Source organism: Phalacrocorax aristotelis, chromosome 3, assembly GCF_949628215.1.
Source record: "Phalacrocorax aristotelis chromosome 3, bGulAri2.1, whole genome shotgun sequence".
Taxonomy (NCBI): Eukaryota; Metazoa; Chordata; class Aves; order Suliformes; family Phalacrocoracidae; genus Phalacrocorax; species Phalacrocorax aristotelis.
The window spans coordinates 131,331,278-131,340,758 of NC_134278.1; positions in this window are offsets into that span (position 1 = coordinate 131,331,278).

Consider the following 9,481-nt stretch of genomic DNA (forward strand, 5'->3'; position numbering starts at 1 on the left):
GCGCGGTGTGGCGCAGGGCAGTGACCCAGCAGGGCCGCCCCACGGGCCCCAGCCCCGCCCCGTGCCTGCGGCCAGGGCCCCGTGGCTGCCGGCCCCTTCCTCCACTGCTCGCTCCCGTTGCAGATGGCTTGGTATGTGTCACGAGCAGCAGCCCCGTTCAGCAGCTCTCGGATGGCACGCGGCTCTGGCCGGCCGTGACCGGGGCCCGCAGGGGTTTCCCGCTTGCCCGCTCGCCCCGATAAGGCGCTGGCTCCGAGCCGGCGCGTCCCGCCCTGCCCGGCCCTCGGCGCCCTCGCGAACTGAGCGCGGCCGGGCCAGCAGGGCGCGCTGGCGCTCAACGGCTGGGCGCGGGGGCGGTCCGGCGCGGGGGAGGGGCCGGTAGGGGCAGGTCCTTCCGGCCGGCCTTTAAGGGCCGCCCCGCGGGGCTCGGGCTTCCGGTGGCGCGGCGAGGCGCGGCGGAGAGGAGGCGGCAGCGGTGCGTGTGGAGGCCGAAGCGCCGGTGCGTGGGGCGGCCGGGTTGCGAGGCGTCCCTGTGCGGTGCCGGGGCCCCTCTGCGACCCGGCGTGGGAAGCCCGTGGCCGGCGGAGACGGCTCGGAGCCGGGCGGGGAGCGCCGCGGCAGTCCGGCCGCAGGAAGCCATCCCCTGCGGTGGCCGGCAGCCCCTCGGGACTCCTGGACGCCAGGTGGTGCCCGACCCTCGCCTGTGGCAGCCGCCTGGGAGAGCAGTGCGGCCGTGGCCAGGGGCCGGAGAGCGCTGGTGGGTGAGTTCGGGAAGCGGTGGAGGCCCCGTGCAGGCCGGGGGGGTCTGGGCGCGGGCCCGGGCCCGGGGCCGGGGGGAGTCTGGGCGCGGGCCCGGGGCCGGGGGGAGTCTGGGCGCGGGCCCGGGCGCGGGCCCGGGGGGAGTCTGGGCGCGGGCCCGGGCCCGGGGGGAGTCTGGGCGCGGGCGCGGGCCCGGGGGGAGTCTGGGCGCGGGCGCGGGCCCGGGGGGAGTCTGGGCGCGGGCCCGGGGGGAGTCTGGGCGCGGGCCCGGGCCCGGGGGGAGTCTGGGCGCGGGCCGTGTGCGTCCGGGGCCGGGGCCGGGGCCGGGGGGAGTCTGGGAGCGGGCCGTGTGCGTACAGGGCCGGGGCCGGGGGGAGTCTGGGCGCGGGCCGTGTGCGTCCGGGGCCGGGGCCGGGCCCGGGGGGAGTCTGGGCGCGGGCCGTGTGCGTCCGGGGCCGGGGGGAGTCTGGGCGTGGGGCCGGGCCGTGTGCGGCCGGGGCCGGGGCCGGGGCGTGGGGCCGGGCCGTGTGCGTCCGGGGCCGGGGCGCGGGGCCAGGCCGTGTGCGGCCGGGGCCGGGGCCCGGGCCGGGCCGTGTGCGTCCGGGGCCGGGGCCCGGGCCGGGCCGTGTGCGTCCGGGGCCGGGGCCCGGGCCGGGCCGTGTGCGTCCGGGGCCGGGGCCCGGGCCCGGGCCGGGCCGTGTGCGTCCGGGGCCGGGGCCGGGGCCCGGGCCGGGCCGTGTGCGTCCGGGGCCGGGGCCCGGGCCGGGCCGTGTGCGTCCGGGGCCGGGGCCGGGGCCCGGGCCGGGCCTGGGGCCGGGGCCGGGCCCGGGCCCGGGGGGAGTCTGGGCGCGGGCCGTGTGCGGCCGGGGCCGGGCCCGGGCCCGGGGGGAGTCTGGGCGCGGGCCGTGTGCGGCCGGGGCCGGGCCCGGGCCCGGGGGGAGTCTGGGCGCGGGCCGTGTGCGGCCGGGGCCGGGGCCGGGGCCGGGGGGAGTCTGGGCGCGGGCCGTGTGCGGCCGGGGCCGGGGCCGGGGGGAGTCTGGGCGCTGGCCGTGTGCGGCCGGGGCCGGGGCCGGGGGGAGTCTGGGCGCGGGCCGTGTGCGGCCGGGGCCGGGGCCGGGGCCGGGGGGAGTCTGGGCGCGGGCCGTGTGCGGCTGGGGCCGGGGCCGGGGGGAGTCTGGGCGCGGGCCGTGTGCGGCCGGGGCCGGGCCCGGGGCCGGGCCGTATGCGGCCGGGGCCGGGGGGAGTCTGGGCGCGGGCCGTGTGCGTCCGGGGCCGGGCCCGGGGCGGGCCGTGTGCGTCCGGGGCCGGGCCCGGGCCCGGGCCGGGCCGTGTGCGTCCGGGGCCGGGCCCGGGCCCGGGGCCGGGCCGTGTGCGTCCGGGGCCGGGGCCGGGCCCGGGGCCGGGCCGTGTGCGTCCGGGGCCGGGGCCGGGGCCCGGGCCGGGCCGTGTGCGTCCGGGGCCGGGGCCGGGGCCCGGGCCGGGCCGTGTGCGTCCGGGGCCGGGGCCGGGGCCCGGGCCGGGCCGTGTGCGTCCGGGGCCGGGGCCCGGGCCGGGCCGTGTGCGTCCGGGGCCGGGGCCCGGGCCGGGCCTGGGGCCGGGGCCGGGCCCGGGCCCGGGGGGAGTCTGGGCGCGGGCCGTGTGCGGCCGGGGCCGGGCCCGGGCCCGGGGGGAGTCTGGGCGCGGGCCGTGTGCGGCCGGGGCCGGGCCCGGGCCCGGGGGGAGTCTGGGCGCGGGCCGTTTGCGGCCGGGGCCGGGGCCGGGGCCGGGGGGAGTCTGGGCGCGGGCCGTGTGCGGCCGGGGCCGGGGCCGGGGGGAGTCTGGGCGCGGGCCGTGTGCGGCCGGGGCCGGGGCCGGGGCCGGGGGGAGTCTGGGCGCGGGCCGTGTGCGGCCGGGGCCGGGGCCGGGGCCGGGGGGAGTCTGGGCGCGGGCCGTGTGCGGCCGGGGCCGGGTCCGGGGCCGGGCCGTGTGCGGCCGGGGCCGGGGGGAGTCTGGGCGCGGGCCGTGTGCGTCCGGGGCCGGGCCCGGGCCGGGCCGTGTGCGTCCGGGGCCGGGCCCGGGGCCGGGCCGTGTGCGTCCGGGGCCGGGGCCGGGGCCCGGGCCGGGCCGTGTGCGTCCGGGGCCGGGGCCGGGGCCCGGGCCGGGCCGTGTGCGTCCGGGGCCGGGGCCCGGGCCGGGCCGTGTGCGTCCGGGGCCGGGGCCCGGGCCGGGCCGTGTGCGTCCGGGGCCGGGGCCGGGGCCCGGGCCGGGCCTGGGGCCGGGGCCGGGCCCGGGCCCGGGGGGAGTCTGGGCGCGGGCCGTGTGCGGCCGGGGCCGGGCCCGGGGCCGGGGGGAGTCTGGGCGCGGGACGTGTGCGGCCGGGGCCGGGGCCGGGGGGAGTCTGGGCGCGGGCCGTGTGCGGCCGGGGCCGGGGCCGGGGGGAGTCTGGGCGCGGGCCGTGTGCGGCCGGGGCCGGGGCCGGGGCCGGGGGGAGTCTGGGCGCGGGCCGTGTGCGGCCGGGGCCGGGCCCGGGGCCGGGCCGTGTGCAGCCGGGGCCGGGGGGAGTCTGGGCGCGGGCCGTGTGCGTCCGGGGCCGGGCCCGGGCCGGGCCGTGTGCGTCCGGGGCCGGGCCCGGGCCCGGGCCGGGCCGTGTGCGTCCGGGGCCGGGGCCGGGCCCGGGGCCGGGCCGTGTGCGTCCGGGGCCGGGGCCGGGCCCGGGGCCGGGCCGTGTGCGTCCGGGGCCGGGGCCGGGCCCGGGGCCGGGCCGTGTGCGTCCGGGGCCGGGGCCGGGGCCCGGGCCGGGCCGTGTGCGTCCGGGGCCGGGGCCGGGGCCCGGGCCGGGTCTGGGGCCGGGGCCGGGCCCGGGCCGGGTCTGGGGCCCGGGGCCGGGCCCGGGGGGAGTCTGGGCGCGGGCCCGGGGGGAGTCTGGGCGCGGGCCCGGGCGAGTCTGGGCGCGGGCCCGGGCCCGGGGGGAGTCTGGGCGCGGGCCGTGTGCGGCCGGGGCTGGGCCCGGGCCCGGGGGGAGTCTGGGCGCGGGCCGTGTGCGGCCGGGGCCGGGGCCGGGGCCGGGGGGAGTCTGGGCGCGGGCCGTGTGCGGCCGGGGCCGGGGCCGGGGGGAGTCTGGGCGCGGGCCGTGTGCGGCCGGGGCCGGGGCCGGGGGGAGTCTGGGCGCGGGCCGTGTGCGGCCGGGGCCGGGGCCGGGGGGAGTCTGGGCGCGGGCCGTGTGCGGCCGGGGCCGGGCCCGGGGCCGGGCCGTGTGCGGCCGGGGCCGGGGCCGGGGGGAGTCTGGGCGCGGGCCGTGTGCGTCCGGGGCCGGGCCCGGGCCGGGCCGTGTGTGTCCGGGGCCGGGCCCGGGCCCGGGCCGGGCCGTGTGCGTCCGGGGCCGGGGCCGGGCCCGGGGCCGGGTCGTGTGCGTCCGGGGCCGGGGCCGGGCCCGGGGCCGGGCCGTGTGCGGCCGGGGCCGGGGCCGGGCCCGGGGCCGGGCCGTGTGCGTCCGGGGCCGGGGCCGGGGCCCGGGCCGGGCCGTGTGCGTCCGGGGCCGGGGCCGGGGCCCGGGCCGGGCCGTGTGCGTCCGGGCCCGGGGCCCGGGCCGGGCCGTGTGCGTCCGGGGCCGGGGCCGGGGCCCGGGCCGGGCCTGGGGCCGGGGCCGGGCCCGGGCCCGGGGGGAGTCTGGGCGCGGGCCGTGTGCGGCCGGGGCCGGGCCCGGGCCCGGGGGGAGTCTGGGCGCGGGCCGTGTGCGGCCGGGGCCGGGCCCGGGCCCGGGGGGAGTCTGGGCGCGGGCCGTGTGGGGCCGGGGCCGGGGCCGGGGGGAGTCTGGGCGCGGGCCGTGTGCGGCCGGGGCCGGGGGGAGTCTGGGCGCGGGCCGTGTGCGGCCGGGGCCGGGGCCGGGGGGAGTCTGGGCGCGGGCCGTGTGCGGCCGGGGCCGGGGCCGGGGCCGGGGGGAGTCTGGGCGCGGGCCGTGTGCGTCCGGGGCCGGGGGGAGTCTGGGCGTGGGGCCGGGCCGTGTGCGGCCGGGGCCGGGGCCGGGGCGTGGGGCCGGGCCGTGTGCGTCCGGGGCCGGGGCGCGGGGCCAGGCCGTGTGCGTCCGGGGCCGGGGCCCGGGCCGGGCCTTGTGCGTCCGGGGCCGGGGCCCGGGCCGGGCCGTGTGCGTCCGGGGCCGGGGCCCGGGCCGGGCCGTGTGCGTCCGGGGCCGGGGCCCGGGCCCGGGCCGGGCCGTGTGCGTCCGGGGCCGGGGCCGGGGCCCGGGCCGGGCCGTGTGCGTCCGGGGCCGGGGCCGGGGCCCGGGCCGGGCCGTGTGTGTCCGGGGCCGGGGCCCGGGCCGGGCCGTGTGCGTCCGGGGCCGGGGCCCGGGCCGGGCCGTGTGCGTCCGGGGCCGGGGCCGGGGCCCGGGCCGGGCCTGGGGCCGGGGCCGGGCCCGGGCCCGGGGGGAGTCTGGGCGCGGGCCGTGTGCGGCCGGGGCCGGGCCCGGGCCCGGGGGGAGTCTGGGCGCGGGCCGTGTGCGGCCGGGGCCGGGCCCGGGCCCGGGGGGAGTCTGGGCGCGGGCCGTGTGCGGCCGGGGCCGGGGCCGGGGGGAGTCTGGGCGCGGGCCGTGTGCGGCCGGGGCCGGGCCCGGGCCCGGGGGGAGTCTGGGCGCGGGCCGTGTGCGGCCGGGGCCGGGGCCGGGGGGAGTCTGGGCGCGTGCCGTGTGCGGCCGGGGCCGGGGCCGGGGCCGGGGGGAGTCTGGGCGCGGGCCGTGTGCGGCCGGGGCCGGGGCCGGGGGGAGTCTGGGCGCGGGCCGTGTGCGGCCGGGGCCGGGTCCGGGGCCGGGCCGTGTGCGGCCGGGGCCGGGGGGAGTCTGGGCGCGGGCCGTGTGCGTCCGGGGCCGGTCCCGGGCCGGGCCGTGTGCGTCCGGGGCCGGGGCCGGGGCCCGGGCCGGGCCGTGTGCGTCCGGGGCCGGGGCCCGGGCCGGGCCGTGTGCGTCCGGGGCCGGGGCCGGGGCCCGGGCCGGGCCTGGGGCCGGGGCCGGGCCCGGGCCCGGGGGGAGTCTGGGCGCGGGCCGTGTGCGGCCGGGGCCGGGCCCGGGGCCGGGGGGAGTCTGGGCGCGGGCCGTGTGCGGCCGGGGCCGGGGCCGGGGGGAGTCTGGGCGCGGGCCGTGTGCGGCCGGGGCCGGGGCCGGGGGGAGTCTGGGCGCGGGCCGTGTGCGGCCGGGGCCGGGGCCGGGGCCGGGCCGTGTGCGGCCGGGGCCGGGGGGAGTCTGGGCGCGGGCCGTGTGCGTCCGGGGCCGGGCCTGGGCCGGGCCGTGTGCGTCCGGGGCCGGGCCCGGGCCCGGGCCGGGCCGTGTGCGTCCGGGGCCGGGGCCGGGCCCGGGGCCGGGCCGTGTGCGTCCGGGGCCGGGGCCGGGCCCGGGGCCGGGCCGTGTGCGTCCGGGGCCGGGGCCGGGCCCGGGGCCGGGCCGTGTGCGTCCGGGGCCGGGGCCGGGGCCCGGGCCGGGCCGTGTGCGTCCGGGGCCGGGGCCGGGGCCGGGCCGGGCCAGGCCGTGTGCGTCCGGGGCCGGGGCCGGGGCCCGGGCCGGGTCTGGGGCCGGGGCCGGGCCCGGGCCGGGTCTGGGGCCCGGGGCCGGGCCCGGGGGGAGTCTGGGCGCGGGCCCGGGGGAGTCTGGGCGCGGGCCCGGGCGAGTCTGGGCGCGGGCCCGGGCCCGGGGGGAGTCTGGGCGCGGGCCGTGTGCGGCCGGGGCCGGGCCCGGGCCCGGGGGGAGTCTGGGCGCGGGCCCGGACCCGGGGGGAGTCTGGGCGCGGGCCGTGTGCGGCCGGGGCCGGGCCCGGGCCCGGGGGGGAGTCTGGGCGCGGGCCGTGTGCGGCCGGGGCCGGGCCCGGGCCCGGGGGGAGTCTGGGCGCGGGCCGTGTGCGGCCGGGGCCGGGCCCGGGCCCGGGGGGAGTCTGGGCGCGGGCCGTGTGCGGCCGGGGCCGGGGGGGAGTCTGGGCGCGGGCCGTGTGCGGGCCGGGGCCGGGGCCGGGGGGAGTCTGGGCGCGGGCCGTGTGCGGCCGGGGCCAGGGCCGGGGGGAGTCTGGGCGCGGGCCGTGTGCGGCCGGGGCCGGGGCCGGGGCCGGGGGGAGTCTGGGCGCGGGCCGTGTGCGGCTGGGGCCGGGGCCGGGGGGAGTCTGGGCGCGGGCCGTGTGCGGCCGGGGCCGGGCCCGGGGCCGGGCCGTGTGCGGCCGGGGCCGGGGGCCGGGGGGGGTCTGGGCGCGGGCCGTGTGCGTCCGGGGCCGGGCCCGGGCCGGGCCGTGTGCGTCCGGGGCCGGGCCCGGGCCCGGGCCGGGCCGTGTGCGTCCGGGGCCGGGGCCGGGCCCGGGGCCGGGTCGTGTGCGTCCGGGGCCGGGGCCGGGCCCGGGGCCGGGCCGTGTGCGTCCGGGGCCGGGGCCGGGCCCGGGGCCGGGCCGTGTGCGTCCGGGGCCGGGGCCGGGGCCCGGGCCGGGCCGTGTGCGTCCGGGGCCGGGGCCGGGGCCCGGGCCGGGCCGTGTGCGTCCGGGGCCGGGGCCCGGGCCGGGCCGTGTGCGTCCGGGGCCGGGGCCGGGGCCCGGGCCGGGCCTGGGGCCGGGGCCGGGCCCGGGCCCGGGGGGAGTCTGGGCGCGGGCCGTGTGCGGCCGGGGCCGGGCCCGGGCCCGGGGGGAGTCTGGGCGCGGGCCGTGTGCGGCCGGGGCCGGGCCCGGGCCCGGGGGGAGTCTGGGCGCGGGCCGTGTGCGGCCGGGGCCGGGGCCGGGGCCGGGGGGAGTCTGGGCGCGGGCCGTGTGCGGCCGGGGCCGGGGCCGGGGGGAGTCTGGGCGCGGGCCGTGTGCGGCGGGGCCGGGGCCGGGGGGAGTCTGGGCGCGGGCCGTGTGCGGCCGGGGCCGGGGGGAGTCTGGGCGTGGGGCCGGGCCGTGTGCGGCCGGGGCCGGGGCCGGGGCGTGGGGCCGGGCCGTGTGCGTCCGGGGCCGGGGCGCGGGGCCAGGCCGTGTGCGGCCGGGGCCGGGGCCCGGGCCGGGCCGTGTGCGTCCGGGGCCGGGGCCCGGGCCGGGCCGTGTGCGTCCGGGGCCGGGGCCCGGGCCCGGGCCGGGCCGTGTGCGTCCGGGGCCGGGGCCCGGGCCGGGCCGTGTGCGTCCGGGGCCGGGGCCCGGGCCCGGGCCGGGCCGTGTGCGTCCGGGGCCGGGGCCCGGGCCGGGCCGTGTGCGTCCGGGGCCGGGGCCGGGGCCCGGGCCGGGCCTGGGGCCGGGGCCGGGCCCGGGCCCGGGGGGAGTCTGGGCGCGGGCCGTGTGCGGCCGGGGCCGGGCCCGGGCCCGGGGGGAGTCTGGGCGCGGGCCGTGTGCGGCCGGGGCCGGGGCCGGGGGGAGTCTGGGCGCGGGCCGTGTGCGGCCGGGGCCGGGCCCGGGCCCGGGGGGAGTCTGGGCGCGGGCCGTGTGCGGCCGGGGCCGGGGCCGGGGGGAGTCTGGGCGCGGGCCGTGTGCGGCCGGGGCCGGGGCCGGGGGGAGTCTGGGCGCGGGCCGTGTGCGGCCGGGGCCGGGCCGTGTGCGGCCGGGGCCGGGGGGAGTCTGGGCGCGGGCCGTGTGCGTCCGGGGCCGGGCCTGGGCCGGGCCGTGTGCGTCCGGGGCCGGGCCCGGGCCCGGGCCGGGCCGTGTGCGTCCGGGGCCGGGGCCGGGCCCGGGGCCGGGCCGTGTGCGTCCGGGGCCGGGGCCGGGCCCGGGGCCGGGCCGTGTGCGTCCGGGGCCGGGGCCGGGGCCCGGGCCGGGCCGTGTGCGTCCGGGGCCGGGGCCGGGGCCCGGGCCGGGTCTGGGGCCGGGGCCGGGCCCGGGCCGGGTCTGGGGCCCGGGGCCGGGCCCGGGGGGAGTCTGGGCGCGGGCCCGGGGGGAGTCTGGGCGCGGGCCCGGGCGAGTCTGGGCGCGGGCCCGGGCCCGGGGGGAGTCTGGGCGCGGGCCGTGTGCGGCCGGGGCCGGGCCCGGGCCCGGGGGGAGTCTGGGCGCGGGCCCGGACCCGGGGGGAGTCTGGGCGCGGGCCGTGTGCGGCCGGGGCCGGGCCCGGGCCCGGGGGGAGTCTGGGCGCGGGCCGTGTGCGGCCGGGGCCGGGCCCGGGGCCCGGGGGGAGTCTGGGCGCGGGCCGTGTGCGGCCGGGGCCGGGCCCGGGCCCGGGGGAGTCTGGGCGCGGGCCGTGTGCGGCCGGGGCCGGGGGGGAGTCTGGGCGCGGGCCGTGTGCGGCCGGGGCCGGGGCCGGGGGGAGTCTGGGCGCGGGCCGTGTGCGGCCGGGGCCGGGGCCGGGGCCGGGGGGAGTCTGGGCGCGGGCCGTGTGCGGCCGGGGCCGGGGCCGGGGGGAGTCTGGGCGCGGGCCGTGTGCGGCCGGGGCCGGGGCCGGGGGGAGTCTGGGTGCGGGCCGTGTGCGGCCGGGGCCGGGCCCGGGGCCGGGCCGTGTGCGTCCGGGGCCGGGGCCGGGCCCGGGGCCGGGCCGTGTGCGTCCGGGGCCGGGGCCGGGGCCCGGGCCGGGCCGTGTGCGTCCGGGGCCGGGGCCGGGGCCCGGACCGGGCCGTGTGCGTCCGGGGCCGGGGCCGGGGCCCGGGCCGGGTCTGGGGCCGGGGCCGGGCCCGGGCCGGGTCTGGGGCCCGGGGCCGGGCCCGGGGGGGGAGTCTGGGCGCGGGCCCGGGGGGAGTCTGGGCGCGGGCCCGGGCGAGTCTGGCGCGGGCCCGGCGAGTCTGGGCGCGGGCCCGGGCCCGGGGGGAGTCTGGGCGCGGGCCGTGTGCGGCCGGGGC